This window comes from Musa acuminata, chromosome BXJ2-8, assembly GCF_036884655.1.
Source record: "Musa acuminata AAA Group cultivar baxijiao chromosome BXJ2-8, Cavendish_Baxijiao_AAA, whole genome shotgun sequence".
Lineage (NCBI taxonomy): Eukaryota > Viridiplantae > Streptophyta > Magnoliopsida > Zingiberales > Musaceae > Musa > Musa acuminata.
Genome location: NC_088345.1, coordinates 25,063,481 through 25,079,640, shown reverse-complemented (window position 1 = coordinate 25,079,640; position 16,160 = coordinate 25,063,481).

Genomic DNA, 16,160 nt, shown 5'->3' with positions numbered 1-16,160 from the left:
ATAAGAATGAGGTGGAGAACTTGATTGGAAAGTGTATCAAAACTCTTCGATCAGATCGAGGAGGTGAGTACTTAAGTACAGAGTTTACTCAGTTCCTCAAGGACCATGAGACATTATCCCAATGGACACCTCCTTACACACCTCAGCTCAATGGTGTCTCTGAAAGGAGAAATCATACTTTATTAGATATGGTACGGTCCATGATGAGTTTCGCTGACCTACCCATCTCATTCTGGGGATATACCTTAGAAACCGCAGCTTACATTCTGAACAGAGTTCCAACTAAGTCGGTAGTGTCTACACCATATGAGATATGGAAAGGGAAGAAGCCTGATCTTAAGGTTGTTAAGATTTGGGGCTGCCCAGCCCACGTTAAAAGACACAACCCCGATAAGTTAGAATCAAGGACAGAGCGATGCATATTTGTGGGGTACCCCAAGGAAACTTGTGGGTATTACTTCTATCATCCCGAGGACAAAAAGGTCTTGGTAGCTAAGAGAGCAGTGTTCCTTGAGAAGGAACACATTCTTGGTGGAGACAGTGGGAGAATGATAGAGTTGAGCGAAGTTAGAGAACCAAGCTCAAGCACCACTCTACAGCCCGAGTCTGATTAGGTACCTAATACACTAGTTTCAACTTTACGCAAGTCTGATAGAGTATCTCATCCTCCTGAGAGATATGTGGGACATATTAGAGGAGAGGATGCTGAGGATATTGATCCTCAAACCTACGAGGAGGCTATTATGAGTATAGACTCCGGGAAGTGGAAAGAAGCCATGAATTCTGAGATGGATTCTATGTACTCCAATAAGGTTTGGAACCTAGTTGATGCGCCCGAAGGTATTGTACCCATCGGTTGCAAATGGATCTTTAAGAAAAAGATCAGAGTAGATGGAAAGGTAGAGACCTATAAAGCAAGGCTAGTGTCTAAAGGGTATCGTCAAAGGCAAGGTGTTGACTACGACGAAACCTTCTCACCCGTAGCAATGCTAAAATCCATCAGAATTCTATTGGCTATTGCAGCATACTATGATTATGAGATCTGGCAGATGGATGTGAAAACCGCATTCCTCAATGGGAACCTCGAGGAGGAGGTGTATATGATGCAACTTGAGGGATTCGTGTCCAAGAACTGCCCAGATAAGGTGTGTAGGTTGCTTAAATCCATTTATAGATAAAAGCAAGCTTTCCGAAGTTGGAACATAAGATTTGATGAGTCAATCAGATCTTCTGACTTCGTTAAGAACGAAGATGAGCCTTGTGTATACAGGAAGGTAAGTGGGAGCGCTATCACCTTTTTGGTGTTATATGTGGATGACATCCTTATCATTGGGAATGATGTAGGATGCTATCCACAATAAAGACTTGGTTATCTAGACACTTCTCCATGAAGGACTTAGGGGAAGCATCCTATATCTTAGGGATTAGAATCTATAGAGATAGATCTAAGAGGATGCTTGGCTTGTCCTAGTCCAGGTACATAGAAACCATTGTCAAAAGGTTTGGCATTGAAAATTCTAAGAAAGGACGAACATGGATATGATGCCTTATGCCTCAGCAATATGGTATATCATGTATGCCATGCTATGTACTAGGCCTGATATAGCGCATGCTCTGAGTGTCACGAGCAGGTATCAGGTGGATCCAGGCTTGGAGCATTGGAAAGCAGTAAAGTGTATCCTTAAGTACTTGAGAAGGACTAAGGATCTTTTACTAGTATATGAGGTAATAGCCTTAAGGTTGAAGGCTTCACTGACTCAAGTTTTCAGTCTGATGTCGATGATAGTAAGTCGAATTCAGGGTATGTGTACACCTTGAATGGAGGAGCAGTGTGCTGGAAGAGTTCCAAGCAAGATACCACTGCTGACTCGACCATAGAGGCGGAGTACATTGCTGCATCAGATGCAGCAAAGGAGGGAGTCTGGGTGAAGAAGTTCATCACAGATTTGGGAGTCGATACAGATAGCAACAAGTCGACTTCCTTATATTGCGACAACTATGGGGTGATTACTCAAATAAGGGAACCCGGGTCTCATCAGAAGTGTTCTGAGGAGGTTCCAGCTTATAAGAGAGATCGTAACCCGAGGAGATGTAGTAGTGGAAAGAGTTCCATCCGAAGATAACATTGCAGATCCACTAACAAAGCCGTTGTCTCAGATTATCTTTGAGCATCACAGGGGTCTGATGGGGATCAGACACATAGGTGATTGGCTTTAGGTCAAGTGGGAGATTGCTAGTCATAGGTGCCCAGCAAGCCAATCACGTGAGTGATGGCACGTGTGACTTGATACAGAATCTTTTTGCTTATTATATTTTGGCGTATATCACTTTATAACTATTGCATAAATGCATTTATATATTGTGATGTCCTTGGATTTGTGCAATGGGAATCGGATCGTGATGAGATCACGATAATGAGATCGATTCACCTTCAAACACATATCCTAAATAATCCCGGTCATAGGTTACTCGAGAGGGACATCGTGATATCCGGATAGACTAGTGTGCGGTATACCCGTCCATATGATGGATGCAGCCGGTCTCATAGCAGCTTGTGTAGGGACACTAGGGATATAGTACAGGTGCTCATTGGAGAATGAGTTCACTGATTGATCCGCTTACGGAATGCTGGATGGTTGATGATGCCTTATTGTCAGACAGCGATTCCGTAGTCCTAGTGGTGTATCTGGTCCTTAGACTTGAGACACCAAGGATGTCCTGTATGAGTGCTCCACTCTTTGATACTAGACTTATAGGTTTGGCTGTCCCAGATCTAGTACAGTTGGTCATTGGGAGTGGTAGTCGACCTTACGAGGGCTATTGAGTGTCGACAGAGGATCATCCACTCTCGGCGTCATGAGAGGAATATCCCATGTGTTCTTGCTCAGACAAATACGTGGCCAGGGTCATTCGGGTTGATAGAGAAAGAGTTCTCCGGGAGAATCCAATTAGAGCGAGACTTGAGTAGAAACCGTATGGGTCTGACAGCACCATGCTCGATATACGGTCTTTGGGATATTAGATGGATGAGAGACTATAGGTACATGGTAACTGAGGACAGACAGGTCCAATGGATTGGATTCCCTTGTATCGTTTGGGGACTACGGCGTAGTGGCCTAGTACGTCCGTAGTCGATGAGTCGAGTGAATTATTATAGAGATAATAATTCACTGAGTTAGAAGGAGTTCTGGCAGGTATGACTCACGGCCAGCTCGATATTGGGCCTAGAGGGTCACACACATATGGTAGGCATTGCGATGAGTAGAGGTTCGGATATGAGATATCTGATGGAGCCCTTGTCTTATTGGATGCAGATCCAATACCCACTAGGGAAGGACCCATTAGGGTTTGACACGGGATCTCTATAAATAGGAGGGATTCACAGCCTCATAGGCAGTCTTTGCTTGCCTTTCCTATTCTCCTCTCCCTCTCCACCTCAGAGTAAGCCTGGAGTTTTGAGGAGGGTCGTCACAACCCTGTTGTGTGGATCACCGCTAGAGAGGAGGACGCTTGACCTCCTTCACCCTCTCCTAAGGATCTGCAAGGAAACAGGGATATACGATCTCCCTAGGTAACACAATCTCTATACGCAGTTTTGTGTTTTGCGGATTTTTGCGCACCAATCTTCGCACGACGACAAACATCTTTTTGCGCACCAATCTTCGCACCAATCTTCCCATGATTTCCCAACAGTGGTATCAGAGCCAGGTTTCGATCCTGGGACCTATGGGTTATGAGCCCACCACGCTTCCGCTGCGCAGGCTTGCTGCTGGCGGGGCTAGCAACCCACGGGCAGAGGCGCTGCGGGGCAGCGGCGCCTGCTGGCAGGGCTGGCAACCCACGGGCAGAGGCGTCGTGCGAAGATTGGTGCGCAAAAATCCGCACGATCGTCTATCTTGTCCTCGTCGGTTCCGTCGATATCTTGATGCATCTCCATGCATCACGATCGTCGGCTCTGATACCACTATTGGGAAATCATGGGGGGCGACATCATATGCGCAGCGGAAGAATAAGAAAACAAAAATCCCCGATTCCCAAAAAGATGTTCGTCGTCGTGCGAAGATTGGTGCGCAAAAATCCGCAAAACACAAAACTGCGTATAGAGATTGTGTTACCTAGGGAGATCGTATATCCCTATTTCCTTGCAGATCCTTAGGAGATGGTGAAGGAGGTCAAGCGTCCTCCTCTCTAGCGGTGATCCACACAGCAGGGTTGCGACGACCCTCCTCAAAACTCCAGGCCTACTCTGAGGTGGAGAGGGAGAGGAGAATAGGAAAGGCAAGCAAAGACTCTAGCCTATGAGGTTGTGAATCCCTCCTATTTATAGAGATCCTGTGTCAAACCCTAATGGGTCCTTCCCTAGTGGGTATTGGATCTGCATCCAATAAGACAAGGGCTCCATCGGATATCTCATATCCGAACCTCTACTCATCGCAATGCCTACCATATGTGTGTGACCTTCTAGGCCCAATATCGAGCTGGCCATGAGTCATACTTGTCAGAACTCCTTCTAACTCAGTGAATTATTATCTCTGTAATAATTCACTCGACTCATCGACTACGGACGTACTAGGCCACTACGCCGTAGTCCCCAAACGATACAGGGGAATCCAATCCATTGGACCTGTCTGTCCTCAGTTACCATGTACCTATAGTCCTTCATCTATCTAATATCCCAGAGACCGTATATCGAGCATGGTGTTGTTAGACCCATACGGTTTCTACTCGAGTCTCGCTCTAATCGGATTCTCCCGGAGAACTCTTTCTCTCTCAACCCAAATGACCCTGGCCAGGGATTTGTCTGAGCAAGAACACATGGGATATTCCTCTCATGACGCCGAGAGTGGATGATCCTCTATCGACACTCAATAGCCCTCGTAAGGTCGACTACTACTCCCAATGACCAACTGTACTAGATCTGGGACAGCCAAACCTATAAGTCTGGTATCAAAGAGTGGAGCACTCATACAGGACATCCTTGGTGTCTCAAGTCTAAGGACAAGATACACCACTAGGACTACGGAATCGCTGTCTGACAATAAGGCATCATCAACCATCCAGCATTCCGTAAGCGGATCAATCAGTGAACTTATTCTCCAATGAGCACCTGTACTGTATCCCTAGTGTCCCTACACGAGCAGCTATGAGACCAGCTGCATCCATCATATGGACGGGTATACAGCACACCAGTCTATCCGGTTATCACGATGTCCCTCTCGAGTAACCTATGACCGGGATTATTTAGGATATGTGTTTGAAGGTGAATCGATCTCATTATCGTGATCTCATCACGATCCGATTCCCATTGCACAAATCCAAGGACATCACAATATATATATATATATATATATATATGCATTTATGCAATCGTTATAAAGTGATATACGCCAAAATATAATAAGCAAAAAACTTCTGTATCAAGTCACACGTGCCATCACTCACGTGATTGGCTTGCTGGGCATCTATGACTAGCACAACCACCCTTTTACAGTTTCACTCCTTTTGATGGGCTTAGGAGACAACCCTTACAAACTTTTCTCTCATCTCTTGAAAGATCAAAACTTGGAAGAAGAGAGGGAGGAGAACTTCTAGACTTTACAACACTTTTGAGCTCTAAAATCACAGAGTAAGATCAAGCTTTCGATGGTTTGGGTTACCCTTTTATTGCTGAAAGGGTGGGGTATTTATAGGCCCCAAACCAGTTTGAATTTCGAGCTCAAAAGTATCATCTCTTGGAATTTTGGGGTCTGGCGATTGCATCGCCTGACAGGGGCGGTTGCACCGCTTGGCAGAGCTCGAAGACTGAGCCTCGATGCCATTACCTGGCAGAGCTCTAAGACCGAGCTAAGGCGGTTCCACCTCTTGTCAGGGACGGTTGAACCACCTAGTCTTGCTCGGAGACTGAGCCCAAGCAATGCCACCGCTTGCCTAGGGCGGTTGCACCGCCCAGTCTCGCTCGGAGACTGAGCCCTGGTGGTGCCACCGCTTGACCTAGGCGGTTACACTGCCCAACTGTCATGGACAAACTTCTAAACAGGTTATTTGATGTAATGCTTATGTATGTCCATATCTTTTGGTATGTTCATACTTTGTACAGCATGTAGAGGGACGACCAAAGGCTTAATAGTCTCATTTTAGTTAGGTTGTTGGCCGCTTTAGGCTTGCAAATAAAGGTTGTGTCATGTGGACACGTGTGAGAGATTTTCGGTCTATAATAGACATTTTACCCTTTATTGTGCAACTGTTCAGAGCTTGTAAAGTCTGTTTGTAATTTGCATTGTCTATGAAGTGTTTTTCGGAAATATTTGCTTGTGGATCCCGAATGAGGCGTTTTCTCTAATTCGTCCTCTCTTTTGTGGGTCCTAAGGGACGTAGGAGGCTTCGGGGAGGTTGACCTTTGCGGACAGACACACAAGGGTGCCGCACGACTTAGGCAAAACCAGCTAAGTCCATGATAGATGGTATTAGAGTGGGATAATCACTCATAGAAACACTTAGCATGCAAATGTGGGGGACCTAGCGGGGCTGCGTTGAGGGCAGTCAGCACACGCACGACAGTTTGGGGGAAAAATGGGCATGGAGATGTAGGGAAAAGGAGTCGCTCGAAGGAGTGGGCATCTAACATTAGCATTCAGAGGAATGGCCAACCCCTTGTGCAAGAGGCACTAAGAGAATAGGCAAGCTTGGAAGAATGCAGAGTGCACAAAGGTTGGGATGGTTGAGTTTGAGCTATGGCTCAATGTTGACAACTATACTTGATGGTGCTCAAGGCAAGCGAGGTGCTTGGTAAAGGATGAGACCATGCAAGGTGGAATGAGTTGCTCAACGACCCAAAGAGTTATGCAAAGCTCACAAAGGTGAGGGGAATTGCTAGCTCAAAGAATTTGGTACTCATGCATGGGCTTGTATGCGGACGATGGAATGTTCATGGCCATCCCAAGGCGACCGAAACTCAGCACCATAGAGCATTAAAACTTTCTCTTCGGCATATGAAGGATACGTCCATAGGAGGCTGAAGTGTGCAACAAGTTCAGCATGTTGCTAGGCCTTGAGTGGTGCAGTAGGGGCTGTATTGACATGGAGTCACAATCTAGCAAGTGCGTTTGTAGGAGGCAGAACAATGCACAGTTTGTTCCGTAGATCGGAGTAGTCCAAGGGGATGGTGGTCTCCGAAATGAAGAGAGATGTTGCTCCAACGGGACAGTTATCCAGGAGGGATAAGTACCAGCTCTCCAGAGGGAGAATCATGTGGGACGGACCTCACAAGTTGAGAGGAGTACCTCAACAAACAACAATTCCACAAAGCTCAATGGATTAAGCAAGCGGCGAGGAGTCATCGCATGATCTCGCTCGAGAGAATGCATTGGTAGATGCATTGCGAGATCAAGTGGGGGAGCGACCCAAAGCAACACAAATGAAGGCACACTTGGAGTCGATATGGAGATCAGACTCAAGGGAGGGCTAACCCGTGGAATGGTGGGCACGAGGGCCACCATCAACTTAATGCAAAAATGAGAAGCAAAGCAACTTGGGTGTAACTTGGCGAAGTACCCAAGCCGCATGAAAAGAGCCAGCATAGAAGATGGAACATGGAGCGGAGCCATAGTGCTTTCCTTGGACAGAGGTCAAGGACATTAACTCTTGCAGAGGCAAGAGCAGGATCATGTTGTTCCATGGGTCATTCATTCTGATGGAGCAGACTCATCTTGCATGGTGCCAAAGACGAAGGGAGCTTCTGGGCACATGCACCTTATCTCGGAGGAGCATTTGATGGAGGAACTAAGGCGACTCAATTTGTAGAGGCAAAGTTGGGTTCAGAAGGCCTTAGCACGGGGCAAGAGGACTCAGAGGTGGGTACTCTTGAAGAATATGCCATAGTGTTGCCATTCAAGTTGTCATGAAGGAAGTGGTGCACAATGGAGATTGTGCTAGTAGGGGCAAAGGCCCAGGATCCAAACAATGGTGCACTAATTACAGCGAAGTCAGTGGACTTCAGGAGCTACTAGGCGACAGACTATCCTAGAGTGGTGCTTCATCTAGGTGTGACCCAAGAGTGGGTGGATGAAGGTCGATTGCCAAAGGAGCAAACAAATTCGAAGGTGGAAGAGACCTTGCGATGTATTGGTAGAGGCCACACATAGAGGGATCACAATTCGAGTTCATCCCACAAGGATCAGAATACAATGAAGATGTCACTAGGAGGTGACATGGTGTAGCGGATCGTGGTGGAACAATTCGTGGCAAATGCGATACACACGACATAGTCCCGTGAGGGACTAGATCATATGAAGGTATGATCGGTTGCTACTAGAAGCTCCACTTCGGTGAACAACATGATGGCAAGAAGGGCTATGGATTCAAGGAGTGAAGGCCATGGTACCGCAGAGGCGGGTCTTTCGTGCGTGCATCGAATGTTGCATCGGATGAAAACCTTGGTCATCAGCATATGGGGGCTGAGTTCCACCAAGGGAAAAGTTCGAATGCAAGTACTAGTGAATCCCATGGGAGGGACTTTATCATATAGAGGTATGATCGAAGCAGTTGGAGAGTTTGATTGCTCTAGAGCCCATATTCACTTAAGGGTGCCCGACAACTCAAAGGACAAGGTCGAGTAAGCGAACGTTGCTACTAAGGAAGCTAAGGAGAATAGAAATGGTGCAAACCCTACAATGTGATGGCATGCATGTTTATGAAAGAATGTAAATATTTGTTTGACCATGGGTCCTATCTACGATTTGATTCGTAATATTTTGCTTATCACTTGGGCATTCAACCTAGACCACTACATTATGTGATATATGTAAATATGATCATTGGAGATTCTTTGATAACGAACTTGAACCTGATCCTCTTGTTCGATTTTTTTGGAGAACTTCAACTTTTTGCTGATTTAGTTCTCCTAGAGATTTGAAGTTTTGATAATATACTTGGTATGAATTGGCTATCTTCCTATCATACCAGTATGGATTGGTATATAACGAATGATTACTTTTTGCATATTTGATTAGTCGATCTTTTATTTTTAGAGTATTAGACATGATTTATCTCCTTGCCTAATGTATCACAGGATGACTTGCTTGGATTACCTCCAAATGTTACTTTGCTTTTGATTTGGTCCTTGGGACAATCCCAATATCTAAGCCTCTCTACAGAATGATATCATTTAAGTAAGTAGAATTGAAAAAGCAACTACAAGGACTATTAAACAAGGATTTTATTTGGCTTAATATTTCATCATGGGGTGATCTTAGTTAAAAAGATGGATGGAACATTGAGGCTTTGTATTGATTATAGACAATTGAATCAGGTGACTATCAAAAAAAAGTATCCCATAGCCAGAATTGATGATTTGTTTGGTCAACTGTAGGGTGCACAAGTATTCTCTAAGATTGACCTGAGATTATGTTACTATCAGTTGAAGATCAAGGAGGAGGATATTCCAAAAACAGCTTTTAGAACTCGATATGGTCACTATGAATTCTTGGTGATGCCTTTTGCTTTGACTAATGCCCCTGCAGCTTTTATGGAACTAATGAATAGGATATTTCAACCGCTCTTGGATGACTGTGTAATTATATTCATTGATGACATATTGGTGTATTCAAGGAGTAACCAGGAGCATGAGGAACACTTGAGAAATGTATTGTCCATACTAAGAGAAAAGAAGTTGTATGCAAAGTTCAGCAAATGTGAATTTTGGTTGAATGAAGTTGCTTTCTTAGGCCATATGATTTCAGGGAAGGGTATATCTATTGATCCAAAGAAAATAGAAACTATAGTTGAATGGGATGTACCAACAAATGTAACAGAAGTTAGAAGCTTCTTGGGCATGGTAGGTTATTACAGGAGATTTATGGAGGGATTTTCTCGAATCGCTAACCTCTCACCAAACTCACTAAAAAGAATATGAAATTTGTACGGGGTGATGATTGTGAGCAAAGTTTTCAAGAGTTAAAAAGAAGATTGACTAGTGCTCCTATTCTCACTATTCTAAGTGTAGTGAGGGATTTGTAGTTTATACTGATGCTTCAAGAAAGGGCCTCGGATGTATTTTAATGAAGGAAGGGAGAGTGATTGATTATGCTTCTAGATAACTAAAAGGTTATGAACTAAATTATCCAACTCATGATTTGGAATTGGCAGCAATTGTTTTTGCTCTAAAGATTTAGAGACATTATTTGTATGGTCCACAATTTGAAATCTTTAATGATCACAAGAGTTTAAAATATATTTTCACTCAGAAAGAGTTAAACATGAGGCAGCGAAGATGGATAGAACTTCTGAAGGATTATGATTGTGCCATCCGTTATCACCCGGGCAAAGCCAATGTTGTAGTTGATGCACTTAGTAGAAAATCTACAAGTTTTATGGCTAGTCTGGTTATGAAGCAATGGAAGTTATTAGAAGAAAATTTTGATTTGAAAGCTTTGAGGAAAGAGCAAGACTTGATGATATTGATGGCCTCCATTCAAGTGCAATTTGATCTTATTCAACAAATTAAGGAAGGACAATTAGGAGATCCACGTTTAATCTACTTGAGGAATGAAGTAGAAAAAGAATTGAAGCCAAAATTTCAAGTTTCAAAGGATGACCTATTGAGATTTGGGGAGAGAGTATGTGTACCGAATGAACCAAATATCAAGAATCAAATCCTAAAGGAAAGTCATACTTCAAAGTACACCATGCATCCTGGGAGCACTAAGATGTATAAAGATCTCCAAAGTCATTATTGGTGGGAAGGCATGAAGAAGGAAATTACAATGTATGTTTTAAAATGTTTGACTTATCAGCAAATCAAAGTAGAACACCGAAGACCTGGAGGGTTGTTGCAACCTTTAGATATTCCTGAATGGAAATGGGAATGTGTTACTGTGGATTTTGTTTCAGGACTACCCAGAACCTCTAAAAGCATGATGCTATTTGGATTATCATTGATAGGTTAACAAAATTTGCACATTTCCTACCGATTAATATGACTTATTCGCTTGATAGACTTGCAGATCTATATGTCAATGAAATAGTAAGACTTCATAGTATTCCAAAAGAGATCATCTATGATAGAAACTCCAGATTTCTCTCTAGATTCTGGAGCAGATTACAGGAATCTATAGGCACTAAAGTCAAGTTTAGTACTGCATATTATCCTCAGACTGATGGTCAATCAGAAAGAACAATTCAAACACTTGAGGATTTGCTTAGAGCATATGTTATGGATTGGAAAGATGAATGGGATAAAGATATTTCACTTATTGAGTTCACTTATAATAATAGTTATCATTCAAGTATTTAGATGGCTCCTTATGAAGCTTTATATGGGCAAAAGTGCATAACACCTATATGTTGGGAGGAAGTTGGTGACAGAAAGTTGTTACCACCGGACAAAGTACAAGAAACTACCGAGAAAATTCAAGTGATAAGGAAAAGGTTAAAAACTGCTCAGAGTCGTCAAAAGAGTTATGCTGATAATAGAAGACGAGATATTCAGTTTGAAATAGGATATTTTGTATTCTTAAAGGTCTCCCCTTCCAAAGGCATTATAAGGTTTGGAAAGAAAGGAAAGTTAAGCCCAAGATTTATTGGACCTTTTGAGGTTCTTGAGAGGGTTGGTTCTGTCGCTTACAGGATTGCCTTGCCACCAGCATTGTGCCATATCCATGATATATTTCATGTTTCGATGATTAGGAAGTATATACCTGATACTTCTCATATCATTGAGTATGAGCAGATAGAGATCGATAAAGATTTATCTTATGTGGAAGAGCCCACTCAAATTGTTGATAAGAAGGAAAAGATCCTAAGGAATCGGGTCATCACTCTGGTGCAAGTAATTTGGAGACATTATTCTAGAGAGGAAACAACCTGGGAGCTAGAGGGGGAAATGAAAAAGGTCTATCCCCATCTTTTCATTGATAGAGGTATGATAAATTTAGAGGACTAAATTTTTCTTTTAAGGGGGGGAGAGTGTAACATCCCTCATTTCTGAATTTTCGTATAAGTTTCTAGTTTTAATGTAAGTATCTATTTTAAATTTGATAAAAGAGCCAAAGTATGAATCTGAGAACTTATTCATAAGATTTGGAGGATTTGTTCAAAAAAAAAAAAATCTGAGGACCTATATGTAAACCCTGAGGACCTAATTGTAAATATAATAATACAAGGACTAAACTACAAAATGCACAAAATTACAAATCCCATCGTTTAAGCCTCTCTGCCTTCATTCTTAAGGAACCAGAGAAGGCAGCTACATGGATGAACAGAGAGAAAGAAAGAAGAAGAGGAAGAAAAAAGGGGGAAGAAGAAGAAGAAAAAAAAATTTGGGGCTTTAAGGTTTCTTGCTCAAATCTTCTCATTTAGGATCATAATTCTCAAAGGCAAGTGTTCTAACCCCATTCTACAGAAGTATTAGTCTATGTTCCTATATTGATTCTGAAAGATTTATGCTTAGAACATGATATTTCTCTCTTTGGACATAAAACCAAGGATTTCAAATTTTTTCGATAAACTGACCCCTATACACTGTTTTAGCTATAATTTTTAGCCCCAAATATGGATTTAGGCAAGACCTAGCTTGTTTGAAATTAAATTCTTATATCTTTCTTTTGACTCTAATTTTGTAGAATTTGGACACCGAATACTTACCCAAACGTCTATTTCAAATGAGCCTATATATGCTATAGAACAGGGATCAAAATTTCTGACCCTTTGATACAAAAATACCTATAAGTCCCTGTTGGAAATTCTGATTTGTACCAAACTAACTTTGTTCGAAACTAGACTTGTAGACCTTTCTTTTGACATATAGATTGAAAAATTTGGAATTCAAATGCCTACCCTATTATCTGTTGAATCTGACCCTATGAATTCTACAAAACAGTGATTTTGTTTTTGACCTTGTTGTGTTACCAAATCAAAGGTTACTCCTTGTTGGAAATCATGATTCGTACGAAACTTGTTTCAACAGAAAATAGATTGATATATCTTTCAAAAATAGCCTTCTTGAGGGTATTGGAGCATAATTGACAATCTGAAGTATTTATCCAATGAGCCTCTCGAATTATGTCAGAAATCGAGCTTTGATCGATTTCGCATCTTCTGTTTTTGTTTGTTTGGAAATAGATTTTGTTCAATTCCCTTCACTCAATTGTGGCTTATATTAATGTTTGAATTCTCGTTTGCTCTTGTCTATAAATTATTACCATTCCTGAACATATTGTGTAACGTTTATGCTATATCACATTGACTTATATAGGCACATGTATAACCCATTGTTCCGCATTTGCTTTTGATGTGTGCCTATTCTAGTTTCATTCCTTTGGATATCAAATTCATCTAACCTTCTTATTTGAATTGAGTTGTATGTGATTGCTTGGATTCCATGTGTGACCTTGCTTTCATTTCCTTTCAAATCTGAATATAATTATGAAAGATTATTGCTTACTTCATATTGACTCGTAAAGGCACATGTACGTTTTGTTGTTCCGCGTGTGCTTCCGATATGTACTATTTATTGTTCATACAATCCTTTTGTACTCTGGTGTTTGTGGGATATTGTGAACCTTCGCCAGAAATGGTGAAGGGAGTTATACATAGAGCCTAAGATGCTCTGCCGACCCTTATGACTTCACTCAGACATGGGTGGATGGAGCTCCCAAACGTGGGAGACTTATCTTTGGTGGTCATTCAGAAATAGATGTACCATATTATGTTATGGTCCCGCTTCACCTTCTGTATACTTGATATGGTATCCAGAGCTTTAGTTATGTGTTTCTATACATGCTTTGGATATGAATGATATGAATACAACGTCAAATTCGACATTTGAGCTTCTATTTCGTATTTATCTTTGAAATGCTCCGAAATGGTCCATATGCCATTGATATGTTCCGAAATATTTCGTTTATCATTGATATGCTCCGAAACATTTCGTACGCCTTTGATATGCTCCTAAATGTTTCATTTGTTATTGTTATGCTTCGAAATGTTCCATAGGTTGTTGATATGCTCCGGAACATTTCTTATGCTATTGATATGCTCCAATTACTCTATGCTCCATCTGTATGAACCAATTATGTTTGATTGAAATGATATTTGTGATTCTACACCCAATAAGATTATGTCTATGGATTCTTATATTCTACCTTGCATTATGAAAGCTTATTTGTTTAAAAATTTTCCTCTTTTACCATAGATATGTTAGTCACTTGCTGAGCTTTATATGCTCACCCTTTTACTGTATAAATTTTTCAGGATAGCTTTTCGCTCGCTTAAATGTTAAGATTGGGCTGAGGCAGTAGAAAGCTAAAAGATTTTGGGCAGATCTTTATTAGTATATTTGTTTTTGTTGTATAAGCACACTCTGCATCTAATGAAATATTGACGATGAATCTAAACTTGTGGATTTTTTATAAGATTAAAGGACCTCTCATGTCTAGGATTTTGGAATGTTAAGTTTAATTCGTGTAATGATATGAACTTATGGTAAACGTTGGTTTTGTGACTGTATAGACTCGTATACTTGTGAATTTATGTTGTGGTTATTATGTTGGTGAGTTGGTGTACCATCCCCCATTTAAAAAAAAAAAAAAATTAGTAAAAGGTTTGTTTGTAAAAATAAGGATTATTTAATAATTATTTTATATTCAATGATATTATATTAAAAGTTTATGGCTAGGGACCTAAGAGTAAATATTAGAAGTTTGATATAATTTATGAAAGATTCAGATTTAAGTTAAAATATATATATATATATATATATATATATATATATATATATATATATATATATATATAGTGGACATGTGTCACTAGCTAACCTAAGAGTGCCACTTATCTTTGCTCTAAAGATGACACCTAGCCCCTTTCATGCATGCATGACACCTTACAACTTTTGCATTAGCCAAAACCCAAATAATTAGATGAAAGGTTAAAGAAAACAAACCTGAAGAGTTGCAGCCAACATGAGTTTAAGAAGAGAAGGGAAGAAGAAGAAGAAGAAGAAGAAGAAGAGCTTGAGGTTTTTCATCAAATTTTCTCACATTTGGGATTCAAATAATTTTAAGGCAAGTGTTCTAACCCCATCCCATAGTAACCTTAATCTCTGTTTCTATTTTTATTCTGCAAAATTTGAAAGATTTCAACTGAGAACCAGACCTTCTTTCGTTTTGATATAAAGCTATGAATCTGTAATTTTTCGGTAATCTGACCTCTATGCAATGTTTCAGTCATAACATTTTGTAATAAACTCTGATTTAGACAAGAGCTATTCCATTTGAAAGTAGACAAAAAAATATTTATTTTGATACTAAGATCGAATGATTTGGAGTTTAAATGCCTACTAAGACTTCTGTTTAAAATAACCCTACAGATTCTGTAAAATAGGGACTGAAATTTTTGACATCTTATTGCTTAACTACTTATAACTTTCTGCTATGAAATCAGATTCATACAAAGTATGATTTATTCGAAGCTAGACTCAAAATTCTTTTTGTATACCTAATTTGAAATTTTTGGAGTACAATTGCTAACTGAAACATCTGCTTCTATCGACCCTATAGATTCAGTAAAATAAAGCTAATATTTTCAAACCTTTCACTACGAAATTATCTGTAATTCCTTGTTGTAAATTCCAATTCTTCTTAAACTTGATTTGCCTAAAACTAGATTGATAAATATTTCTAATGACACCTATTTTGTATAAATTGGAGCAAAATTGGTTGTCCAAATAGTTCATACAATGTTCCTATCAAATTCTGCCATAATCGAGCTTTGGTCGATTTCGGCTTTCCTTGTTTTTTCTCTTTGGAAATCGATTTTGGCAAAAACTCTTACTTCATTTAAGCTTTACATTATACCTTAAATTCCTGTATACTTTTGTCCTTATTTATTTGTACATCTGCAGCTATCATCTGAAGATCATGTTTGCATCGTAATGATTCGGCACATGCATCTCATTGTTCCGCATTTGCTTTCGATATGTGCCTCTTCTAGTTTCATTTCTTTGGATATTGAACTTATCTAACTTTCTTATTTCAATTGAGCTATATATGGTTTCTTGGAATCCTTGTATGCTCTTGCTTTTGTTTCCTTTCAAATCTGAATACATTGTGAAAGATTATGTTTGTATCGTATTGACTCGAAAGGCATATGTACATTTCATTGTT